The sequence below is a fragment of the Amblyomma americanum genome, chromosome 1 (genome assembly GCF_052857255.1).
Source record: "Amblyomma americanum isolate KBUSLIRL-KWMA chromosome 1, ASM5285725v1, whole genome shotgun sequence".
NCBI lineage: Eukaryota > Metazoa > Arthropoda > Arachnida > Ixodida > Ixodidae > Amblyomma > Amblyomma americanum.
Genome location: NC_135497.1, coordinates 499,555,551 through 499,568,196, shown reverse-complemented (window position 1 = coordinate 499,568,196; position 12,646 = coordinate 499,555,551). Strand labels below are relative to the sequence as shown.

At 49.5% G+C, this 12,646-nt stretch overlaps 1 protein-coding gene across 5 annotated transcripts in view; it reads right to left on the bottom strand.

Moving 5' to 3' along the window:
- Positions 1–12,646, bottom strand: part of LOC144116121 (uncharacterized) — a 344,387-nt gene that overhangs the window by 45,667 nt on the left and 286,074 nt on the right. For 4 of the 5 annotated variants that reach the window (XM_077650806.1, XM_077650805.1, XM_077650807.1 and 1 more), the window contains one exon: positions 3,882–3,935. The gene's annotated coding sequence lies outside the window, so the exon portion shown is untranslated. Of the gene's footprint in view, positions 1–3,881; positions 3,936–4,145; positions 4,165–12,646 lie in introns of those variants that run through there. The other variant, XM_077650808.1, reaches the window with a different exon arrangement.

The window sequence follows — 12,646 nt, the reverse complement described above, 5'->3', positions numbered from 1 at the left end:
TTTCCTTCGTTCTCGGAAATATGGCATTGCCTTCCTCGCGGCTACGAATTCGTCGTTGACCCCAACCACCAGACTGTAGTAATTAAGAGCTTGTATATAAATTTCACTTAATAGCTACTAATTAGCGTGATTTTTATAAATTACTTTCGTCAGCTGCAAATCACAGTTTGTCCTGTACGAATACTTTCTTTTTCAAGCGTTCCATTATGTGGAATTTTGAAAGTTTCCGCTGTACAGCCGGTATGCAGGGTATACAATCCTTACGTTCTGGAGCAGTATGTAAGGTTGGTGTTCCTGATTCGTTTTTGTTGTATCTAGGAGTGCGCCTGACTACGCCTCACGCTACAATAATGTCGTTATAAAGCATGAGCACACGCTATGGCGGGAGTAAAAACACTTCTAGTAACCTAGCTGCTCCTTCCTGTGGAGTCAACCTCTGTTTTGCCTTCTGAACCATTTCTGGTCATTAAATCACATTTCACACCTCGCAATGAACCATGCAGCCTGCACATGAAATGTTAACTCTTTCTCTTGGATGCAACTTACTAACACCATGAGCAGAGAAATACAATTTGTGTGGTATAAATTGAAAGATATCGTTCGCGAATGTGCCCTCTTCTCTCTCGCCAAGCGCCTGGCGCAAATGAATCGCACGGCAGCGAACTCGGTCTGAGTCCTCGGTGAGGCAGGTTAATTCGCCGTTTCCAAGCGATGGCCCTGACCATTCGGAGCGTCATGCCTGCACAGATCTCTAGCGTCTGTTGGGCGCACTTCATGGCTTCAGCGTGCGGCCTCGATTAGGGCGGCGTGAAATGTGGCAGTGTTTTTTTTCTTCTTTTTTTTCTGTAACATTGTGCATTGAGAACTCTGGGGGCAAGAGTGTTTGACTGGGGTCTTGCCGAACAGTTCTGCATTTAGAAAGGATTCAGAGGTTGAGAGGTACCGTCTTTGCCCAGGTAACCAAACAACAGGGCTTGTTATTTAGTCTTGCAGCGTGGAGCTTATATCTCCTCTTAAGTTCTCAGTCAGCGTATGGTAAGGAGAACCTTTGGTCTTCAAGGGTGCCGTATAGGCACTCCTACGTTATACGGCTGAGAAGCCAACCCGCTGCCCAGTTACATTGGGCAAAGACGGCATGTGGGGCGGCCACAAGCGGCGTTAAACCATGGTCAGACGCTTCAGTGACCCGCACCAGCCAAACAAACAAACAAACAGACAGACAGACAGACAGACAGACAGACAGACAGACAGACAGACAGACAGACAGACAGACAGACAAATATAATGAAGAAATTGATGGCGCCGGAAGACAGGCGCTACGTTGCCAAATCATGGGAAGGTGGCGTCTTCCCATCTATAATTCTATTGTATAACGGTTCCGCATACCTGCGTCGTTGCTCTTCATGTCCCGTGGTTTTATTTTCTCCTTTTGCTCGCTTTATATCTGTAGCCTACTCTTTTATGCATTCACTCGCAGGACGTTGCATAACCCAGCAAATAAACATCGAGACGGAAGGAAAGTACTCTGTCTGTGTTCAGGAGGCGCATGATAGTGTTGCCAAGGAGCCAACGCACAGGGGTTGGGACAGCGGCATTCGGTGCACAGGCCAGCTTTCGGCGAAGGGGAAAGTCTCTGCGGAAAATGCAGGCCGGAAAAGTCGCCAAATTTGTTTTCACTTGTCTCGCCTCCAGTCGTGTATTAATGTAGCAGCAGTACGAACCTTCCTAGCAGCAACGAGCGTCCTTGCAAACGGTGTTGAGGCACCGCTATGCCATCGTGATTAGCATTGGTACGGCGTCTCCGGCCCCTGCTTCTATACGCTCAGAGGTTCACCGCAGGCAACTACGGGGACAGCGAAGCACGCGCTCAGCCGACCTTGATCGGGAGACGCTTACGTGACGCCCTGCAGTGTGGGGACGATCGAGTCCAAAGCTAACGACCAAGTGGCCGCCGCCACACCGGCAGCGCGCACTTCTCAGCGCGCCTGCACGCCTTCAACTTTCGCCCTTCCGATTGCACACTGCTCTGCAATACTGAACGGGGCTCGCTTCGAACAGAGCAGGTTCTCGGCAGGAGCTGGGCTAACGGGTCTTCACATCCATGTGATCCGCATCTTGGCGCACGCAGTCTCGGCAGAGAGAAACTTTCCTGGACCGTACAGCCGCGGACTGGTCTCGACTGTACTACTGCTGCGCCAATGAGCTGCAGTCGCTGGCGTAGCGCGCCCGCAGGGGCTACTGCGTGCGCGGTCGCGGGTTCGATTTCGGCTGCTTGAGCGCTGTGCGTCATATCTGGCCCCGTTGTGAAGGCTTGTCGATGTCATTTCGAGAAATGCGACCGCAGACGCGAGAGCCGTGCTACGCGCATCAAAGCACGCCTGCGTCCGGGAATACGCAAAATAGTTCGCAACCAGCCTGAGTAGTTTCGTGCTCTCACTTTCAAGCTTCTGCGTAACTAATGCTATCCAAAGGTAGCAAAAAATGGAGCAATATGGTCTTCCTCATTATATTTAGCTTCGGGACGCCAATGGCGCCGAACAACAGTAGCCCATTCTGAAGTGAGCTGCTGTTTGTTTGTTTGTTTCTTTGTTTGTTTACAAAGGCCGAGTGCGTATTTTATGACTTTAGTGAGCCCGGTCGGCCTCATGCATTTAGAAAATCCCGCTCTTCACCAAGACAGCCAATCCATTTTGATTTCTTTCATTAAGAATGAGGAGAACAACGAGCGGCACCTCCCGTTTCAAATGAGCCCGGTGAGCAATTTTTGCTACTAAGAACAATTTTTCTTGGCGTACACTAGAGCAACTAAACGAGTTGCAGCATTTCTTTTTGACGGGTAAAAGCTCGTACCGCATTCAACTTTTTTTTTTTCGTTCACTTCTCGAAACTCCTGCTAACGCAAAGAGAATTCGGGAATCTATCGCACTACGAGCATTACAACAGAAATACTCCCCCAATAAGACTCAAACCATAACAATATCACGCGAGCGGGGCGTGGTAGTGAAGGAAATGTGACAGTTCCTGCGGTGTCGAAATCCCAGTGAAATCAAAAGTGAAAGCTTTTAATGTAGCGGTTGTATTCTGTTTATCTTCATATTTACGGCATTCTATCGTTGGCAGAAACTTCCGCTACAAATACGTCAGCTCATCTCTACAGTACGCCCTCATAACAAAGGAGGATAACGAAGCGAAACATGCATTTACAGCTGGAAACACTGCTGTAAACTCAGCTGTCGCTGTACTTGTACACCCTGCCAGCAAATTTATTGAATACTCATTCCGACTGCGTAACAGGTAAATACGATTTCATCCAGCCAGACTGCGCATTAGAATTAGGCTTCGGGCCTGCCAGGCGGAAGTATATATACGGAAGCACATGTAGAAGGAGAGAGGCAATAAAAAGCGAGCTGTCGAAATTTTCCTGCCACTGTTAGTATTCATGCAATGCGATCACTATCCAGGTAGCGCAAGCATAATGTTCTCTCTGCTGGTCATGGCGATTGATGTTTTGCCACGCCCGGAAAAGGCCTTAATAACAACGCACTCCCACGCGCGAGACGCACATGTTCATGCAAGAGCGGTGTACATCGCGCTCAATATATATATAAGGTTAGTCGCAGGCTTGTTACAGCGCCAGCGCGCCACTAATCAAGCTTGAGCGATGCATCTGTCTTTTCATTCCAGCCATGATGACTGTGACTGGCATTCGCTGCGGCGTGAGGCCCCAGCGTTGATGTTCCCTTAAAGTTCCACGTGAAACCAAAACCTTGCGGCTGTGCTTTCACGTGAATTTTCGCTACCTGCGCGAGTGAACGGCTTTTCTATTTTCCCCATTTCCCACGACTACATTTCCTTTTTTTTTTTTTGCGAAGATCACTCACCTCGTGGTTTACGTCGTCATTCTCGGCGAAGAACCGCTCTTCTGTAAGGCGCACCTGCAAACAGGGAGAAAAAAAAATGAAGACTGTGAGCGCAGCAGACCAAAGCGTCGCACCAACTCAAGCAGTCGACGCGGCCATGGTCACGAATCCTGCGCTCACAGACCGGAGGTCTGCCGCATCCAAACTGCACTCTCGCAAGAACTCGCTTGGACGTCCAGTGCCGACGTGACAGCAGCACGGAGCGCAATGAAATGCGTTTCTTACCGTTTCGAGTTCAGTGGAACAGAATGCCTTATTTTGTAGTGAGATGTAAGGGTGCACTCGTTTTTTTCTTTACGCATTTAGGTGCACTTTGCGCCGAGGAAAAAGCGCACAAGCAATGATGTCGGAGCAGCCCGAAGCGAGCGCTCTTCGGGACTCCCAGCTGGGAACCTGTACTTTCTATCTTTCTCTATTCGTTATCTGGCAGGCTCGAGTGTATCGCCCGGTCGTCTTTAGCTTTTTAGTTGCTTTTGCCGCCGTATTTGCAGCCGGTCTTCATTAGCCCGCCTCCTGCAACGCAGAGTCCTTTATCGCAAGCTATCGCTGCTTGCGAATATATATGTACTGAGCCGCTGGTGTCCCAGCAACTCATGATTAAGATTACAGAAAGAGCTCCCCCTTACTTTTCCAAGTCTTGTTTTACTGATAAAGTGACGGCGCACGGGAAGCCAGTGGTCTACTCCAATGTGTACCGTTTTATCGCTGAAACGGCGCCTTTTGTGAGCGGCAGTTTGGCACAGCAAAAACTGAGACGTGCAATTCGCTCGGGTCCGCAATTTGTTGTTCTTGTTTTTACAGCTTCTAGCTCGCTTCTGACAGGCCAACACGACCAGAAAAATCTCCCACCAGCTTCTGCGCTGTACTAATCACTTTTCGTTTTTGCTTGCCTTGGACACCTGCTGGCGTATTTGTGGAAAGTCCAACTGAACGTAAGGTCAGTGGCGATAAGCGCGCATAACTCTCCGGCTTCGTTTGGCCTTTAATGGGCCGTAGTTTCGTTCCAGTAACCGAGCGCAAAACTATCTGCGTCCTGAGTGTCTTGATCAGGGCCACGGCTATCCGTTTGTCAACGTTGCTATCTCTCACCTTTTGTACTGTACTTTTTAAGAGTGCTGGTATCATAGCTTGCGGTCAGTTCAGGATGCTAGGTAGCTTAGTAAGCAGGGGGTATAGAAGGTTACGAAGGGGGCATTAAACGTGCTTTGCCTGATAACTCATTAGATAACTGAAGTATTCTATTGGTTTGGTTTATGGGTGTTTAGAGTCCCAAAGCGACTCGGGCTATGGGAGACGCCGTAGTGGAGGACTCAGGAATAATTTCGACCACCTGGGGTTCTTTAACGTGCACTGACATCGCATGAAGTATTCTATTAAATTCCGCAAGAGATGCCGTAATTTAAAAAAAAAACAGCCGTCGAGTATCTTTACAGTTTGTAGGAGATTCACTTGGCTGAAGAGTGGTTCATCTCATTTATTTTTTTTATTTCGTGTTCGTGCAGTGCCAAAACGGCAGGCGAACTTGAGCAATGCTCAGAGTTGTAGCATTGGTTGAAGTAGCTTAGGTGATATAATCTCGGAAAATTAACTTACGCTAACGAGCAGGGCTCAGGTTTGCACCACGAACAAATGTTTCCCTTGCTCCCCCTCAGCCACCACACTGATCGTAAGCAAAAAGATGACAGGAGGTGTGCGGCCCTGAACAAAGGGCACGGAACGCTCCGCCGGCAAAAATGACGTATCTGCTGGAACAGTCGTTGCGGCTGTCAACGAGAAACTCGGGCATTCCGCGACGAGGTATGAAACTTTTTCTTTTCGCTTAAATGCGTGTGAAAGGAGGTGCTGGTCCCCTTCAGCGGCGTCTCTTACTCCCGTCGTCGAATAGAGTGCAACTATACTCTACTGCCCAGTGATTCCACGATTAAGGCATCCCGCTTTCTACCGTCATTAACGTAAACACGGTCGTCAGGTACAAGTACGCCACATATCAGCCTTCATGTGCTTTGTCGGCGACTCGCCACATAATAACGCGCATGAGCATCTAATATTGCAAGCCAGTGGAGCATCTCAAGTTATACACACAGAGCACAGGATATACAGCCCGCACTTTGCAGTCGGTCGAGGAAAATGCGCAGACAGAACGGATGTACGCTCAACGTTGTAAGACCTAATTGACAGCCTTTCGGTGTGCGTACAGCCCGATAATCGAAGTTTAGAAAATTCCCGCCTACCCTGGCTACGCCCTTCACGCTGCCCAGTCGAGCCCATACGTATAAACTTCGGAATGAACGGGGACCCATACCCATGTATTCATGTGCAGCGTAGAGCGGATTTTATTTGCCTTCGCTGACGCCGATGTCGCTAATGCTGCCGCTGTCCTTTTTCGATGATGTGTTCAATGGTGTGCACAGACGCAAACGCGCTTTCCGATACCAGAGCCACCCGCGCTCAGTTGCCCGTGGCCGCGCGCGCAGAAGCATAAAATCGGCTTCGAGGATTGGCCAACGCGTGCCTCGCGAAATCCGCGCGCCCTCTGCACGGATGGCCCAGATGGGCGGGGCGTCATTACCTACGAGGAGGAATGAGCTCGCGGTGTAATTACGGCCCACCATCCAGGAAGAAAGTTCAAGGTTAGAACGGGGAAAGAAGGCCTTGCCTCGACACCTGGTCCTGGCGGCGCAGGCTTGAACGGCAGCATGGATTGGGGTTCCTTCATTTGTTCTCCTCGTTTCTTGGTGTGTTTTTTTTGCGCCCCTGTGTACATAGTGTCGCATATCTGTTCACGGTCGCTCTTTTATGGCTCCGTTCCTTCCACCAAGAAAGAAAGAGCGTTTCTGATCTTTGGCGATTTGTTTTTAAGCCGGGCTGACAGGCGAACTTAAGCAACAAAATGCGTAACAGCCGCTGACGGAGCTGCCGAACATCTGCGCCACGTTGCCCGCATTGTGGCGCTTTTGGCGCAAAAATGTCACAGTAAGTTTCCGAAAATATTCCAGCCGATCAGACAAACCGCATGCATTCCACTAGTGCACCTTAAAGAAGTGCTTCGTATGCTGAGAACGCAACACTGCACCCGGCGGTAACACCGGTGTACCATGATCGCAAGATAGCCAAAAAGCCGAAAGTGAAGCTGCTTCCCTGCACTGAGTATGTTTCAACAGTTTAGTGAAAAACAGGCACTCAGAAACCTCTCGGCTATGTCTCATCTTCGTCTCATTCGTTTTGAGGAGCAGCATGTGCATGCGAGACCGCGGAATGCAACCAGCTGTAGAGCTTATCCAAAGCGAAAATGTGGAGGCCAATTCAGTTTTCCGAACATTTATCACGGAACTCTTATAAAATCACAATACCACTCCCCATTGGAGACCGCCGACGGCTGCAAGCAACCCACACGGGAAACACCTTTCATCGCTGGTTCCGAAAGCGGCCTGTTCGCACAGCCTCACTCTTAGGATTTCATCGACTTCCCCGTAGCCCACAAGGAAGCTTCACTCCTAAACGCCTGAAGCCGCGGCCCCGTATAATGCGTTATTGCACGGCTGAATTCCAATCTCTCATGCCTAGCCTCCAACTGGGTTGTGATGGGCGCAATATAAAAAAAAATGCGCTTTTTTTTTTTCAAGCGCTGTCAACTCGTTAGAAAATTCAGGCCATGCTATATATGCGCGGCATAAATCCATCCGGCGCAAATCTCATCTCGTACACAGTGCCTCCAATACTGTCTAGATGACGGTTTAAAACGTTGAGATGAGCTGTGCTTGAGCCCCTCATGATCAGTGGTCTATTAGATGCAGGATGGACTCCAAAAAGTAGACGTTAAAGTATACAGAGGAGTAATATCCCTGTCACACGGGCACCGCAAAGGCCCTTGAGAATCGGGTCCTTACATCCAAAGGCTTAAGGACTGCAGCTACACGGCACAAATGTTGCGCCTTTGCCGCTAAGGGCCTTGGAGGCGAAGGCGCCCGTCCGAGACCTTTGGAGCCCAAAGGCGCGGCCTTCGAGAACCTGCGACGGCAGTGCCATCCACATCAAAAAGTAAAAGAAATGAAAAAAAAAAGTTAGATGAAGCCAAGAATGTTTGAAAACATCTTTTAAAAATACAAAAGGTTGGTCTAGCTTTGCTTTTTGTACGGTGTTTATATTTTATGCCCAGATTTCGAGTCAGTGAAAGTGTTGCAGCAACACCGAGTGCACCTGGTGGCCAAGAAAATACACAAAACCTGCTGCTGCTGATGAGAGTAGCTGTTGCAGTACTTTCAAGGAAGCAATCCGAATTTTAAAAAAATTGTCAAAGCTCAACGAATGAACAGAATACCGCACTTTAATTTTAAAACACTCACTTCAGCCGCCTCGAGCACAGCAGCGGGTGCTAAGCCTGAACGACGGTTTCACCTTTGGGCTGCACCGTGTAGCTGCGTCGCTGCTCCTTTAAGCTTTCGCTCCTTTGGCGAAAAATGGTGCCTTTGCTGGAAAGGCCTTCGAGGAATACCGTGTGACAGGGGTATAAGCCCGAGAACCGTCAGAGCCCTTTCCATCGTTTCTTTCTTCTGTCTTGAGCGTTGATTGAAGAGCATGATAAGGAAAGCCCATGTACTGCAACCATTGTTTCCACCGAACCTTCTTTTTTTGCCTAATTTCTATTGGTCGACCTTCCGTTTGATATCAGACCAGGAGAAACACACTGCCAGCTCAATACAAACCCTGACATCAAAGGCGCCAGCTGTCAATGATAAAGTAGCGAACGGACGAATCGCGAAATATATAATTTCTAAATACTGCCTCTGCATGCACAGTTCGAATAACTCGACCTGCATCTGTACGCGGTCGGCAGCACAGCAGGAGCGTGCCAACAGCGTGATGTGATGAAGCACGGAACAGCGCCATTAGCGTAGCCACGCGCGCACAGTCATGAAGAAAGGGAATTTTAATGAAAGAAAGGCGGAGAGGTCGGCCGGTGGTAACAGGGCCCTGGCCTGCTACTCCACACAGGGGAAAGGGAAGAGGAGGAAAAGGAAAGTGTGAATGAAGGCTGATGATGGCATAATACAATGAGTTTCACGGGTGATGTCTATGCACACGCACACACACACACACACTCAACACTGGCTGGCGCTCGCATCGCGGTTACTGGACACACATAAAACTCAAAACTGGTGTCTGCAACACAACACCGACACATGTCATTAACCATGTAGGTTGTGCACAGGCGGTCACAAACGAGTATCCAGGCCTGTTTCACACAAAAAGTTGAGCAGGGCTTTTGTCACACGCCACCAATCAGAACGTCTCGTCCTTGCGCCCAGAAGAGTTTCCTCAGAGAGAGGGCGAGAGTCCAGGTTTTTCACGGTCGCCTCCAATGTTGTTCTTTCAGAAGTATACTTCGGGCACGCGCAAAGAAGGTGTCCAATAGTCTCTGGTGTGTTGCACTGTGCGCAATTTGGGTTATTTTCGCACAGTCATATTCTTTGCATGACTACACGCGTATACGGGCCACGGTTCAGTGAAACAAGAAATCGCTGCCAGTGGCCATTATTTTTTTCTGTGCCATAGAACCGACCTTACTTCCATCCGGTCCGATTGTTAGAAAAGAATTCTGCTCTGGCGGTCAACTATAGTCAGTCCACAGTCCAAGTTGCTTTCATACGTTCCCTGTTGTTGTCAAAAGTCAAGGTGGGATCGTCCGTTATGAAGATGCCGTCACGTGAAAACTTCGATAAAGCTGCAGTCAACTATGAAAACTGCATATAATCGAAAACGATAGAAGAAAAATCTTTCCACTATAGCCCAAGCATAGACACGACAGCGCCAGTATATAAACCGGGCTAGAATTGCGGTATTCTTCATTTCTGCAGCGACCGCTGTTAGTGCATCAACGAGCATTACGAAGTGCTCCAGACCAGGAACTAAACCGGCAAGCCCGTGGAGACCCCGCGCTTGATGCGGCACAGCTCGAGGCAAGCTGAAGCAGGGAGGCGTCGGAGGCAGGCGAAAGCCGAAGGCGTCTCGTAGACGCCTCACAGGAGAATCCGTTTGGTTACAGTTCCACTGTGTGCGATCGTCTGCGATTTCGTGACAACTTCACGGGATTGCCACTGGCTTACCACTCTAGGCTACAAGAGGCGTTTGCGACTTGCAACAGCTGTCGCTCATTTTCTCATTTCATGAACGTAACCCGAAGACCTTAGGCAGAACGAAGTAATACCCATGAACATTTCGAAGGCCTCCGAAGGCCTTCGAGCGGCGGCATCGGGCGCTCTCAGGCGCCCAGCCCTCCCAGCAACGCGCTGGGGAATCCAATCACAGCAGTATAATCGCTGAAAATGTATTTTTTTTTAATTACAGAAAAAAGACACGCCCGGCTACAAAACAGTGCAGCAAGCAGAATAGCACTGTTTGCAAGCGATACGAAAACAACCAAAACTAGCGTCCTCAACGAAAGTCTCTTAAAGGAGTATAGACAGCTAATTTTGGTGGCATGTTTTCTTATGTATAATGATGCGGAAGACACTACTACGCATGAATCACCATGTGATATCCGTCTACGACCGCTAAATAATTTATAATCAATTTTTTTTTTCTGTCATGCTGTTTCGGTTTCAACAGGCGAACGATGACTGTGCAATCAGAGAGTGCTTTTGCGTCACGTGAGGCATGGAAAAACGTCCATAAAATCTCTGCTTCGTCGTTTTAATGTACTCGGTGCTGAAGGCAGCCTTCCTCAAGAGCCAAAATGACAACGAATGTGGAATCGGCGATTATTATTGCAGTTTTTTTCATCTCTCACGTGACCTGTAAGTATACGATGACGTCGCAGTCCTCATGCGGCCGTTGAACAGAAACCGAAACAGCACGGGAAAGAAATGCGATTTTAAATTATTTAGCGGTCGTAGGAGAATACCCGGCGGTAATCCGTGTATAATAAATAATGCCTGACGCATCATTACAAAGAAGAAAACACGCACCCAAAAGTTAGGTGTCTATACTCCTTTAAAGATCGAGCGATTGATATTACTTTAACGAATAAACATCTTTATTTTTTACCTATTCAGGTTAAACTTGAAGGATGACTGCTCGCATGCCTGTAAAATTATTGGCGGCAATGGTGGCGCCCCAGCACCTTGGTTTGAGATGATGAACTATCTCTCGACGGCGAACGAGTCTGCCGTGTAGCAACGGCACAACTCATTCCTGTTCGATAAGTTTTGAGAATTGCGAAGGCTGTCGACTCAATAGCCATTGAAAATACAGCCCGGTGACAGGGGTATGACACTGCTTACGCCAAGCGCCCGCCCCAGCGCCCGTGAAAGGAGCGGGGCAGAAAAAGAAAGGGGGTGAGGGACTAGCGCGCCGAATTATGACCACGCTCCTGCCGTTTCCCGGCCGCAGTTGTTTATGATGAGTAGCGCCACGCTGCCAGCGGGCGACGGAAAAAACGAATGAGAGCTGACATTTTTTTTTTTTTTTTCTAGACCAGGGTATGCTCCCCAGAAGTACTTTCTCAACCTCCAGATAAAGAGACAAGAAAGAAACGAGCAAAACAAACCAGTAAAAACAGGTGACTAGGTACACAGAAAAGCAAAAATGCTCTGCTCGGGACGATTCACTCGGTCCTCGCGCATCACTCATCCGCCGCGCTCGGGGGTGAAGACAGTAGCAGAGCGCAGACAGCAGCGGGCGGTCTCCGCGGCAAACCCTTTGGCGGCGTATGGGGAAGAGAAGGTCCAGGGGCGAGGAGGAGATACGGGGCAGGGCGGGTGCCGGCCATGCGTGACGACGTGCGAAGCAGCAACGAGGGCAGCGAAAGGCGCAATGATTCCATTCCGCCGCCGCTGCAGTCGCCGAGAGGAATACGTTCGGCACCTCGTTCATGTCCCTCCCCTGCTCGACCGCTTTCCTATTCCACCCCCCACCCGCACACTGCGGCCGGCAACTTTGTCATCCGACACAACAAACACCAAAGCGCGGTGGGGAAGGTTCGCGAAATCCCGACGCCGTCAGACGAGGGTCAACACGAAGCCGCCGCCCCCCCCCCCCCCCTCTTTTCCTTCCCCGTCCGATATACGAGCGCGGGGCTTGTTTTTCCAGAAAGACATTTGTTACGGAAGACGCGTGTCGAGCACAGGCAAGGATGAAAAAGACAAAAAAAAAGCGAGTGTTTCTACACGCGCAACGGCTCGTAGAAGCTCTTCGGAGCGTTTCTTCCCTAGACCCGGTCGAGGACAGGGCGCGGCAGCGGCCGGTGACAAATGAAAGCTGCTCTCAAAACGGCGGTGCATCGTTTACATCATCGCCTTCGCCGCGAGAATTAAGTTTTTCTCCGTTCTACTCGGAAGGCCGTGTATGACAGATGAAAAAAAAAAAAACTGCGCTGCGGCTGAGAGCAGTTCCACTCCTCTCTCTGCCCGGCATCCGTTTTGACAGGTCATCTAGGCTTGGTGTTTCGCTGCTTATTGCAGACTGTTCAAATTTTATCTTGCGCGCTTTTCTCCGGGAAAAACTTCGTCTCAATTCCGCTCGCGCGAGAAACGTGCGAATTCCACAGGCTTTCCACGAAGTGCGCGCCCTCTCGACAGAAAGTCGCTTCACGATTCGGCACAGCGGAAAAGCCTTGAACCGTGCATTGCCCAGGTGGAACTGTTTATCATCGAAATTGGCCTGAGCAAAGAAATGAACTACAACGAACAACAGTAGCATGAGAGCGAAAGTACGCCAAGGTTTAGCGA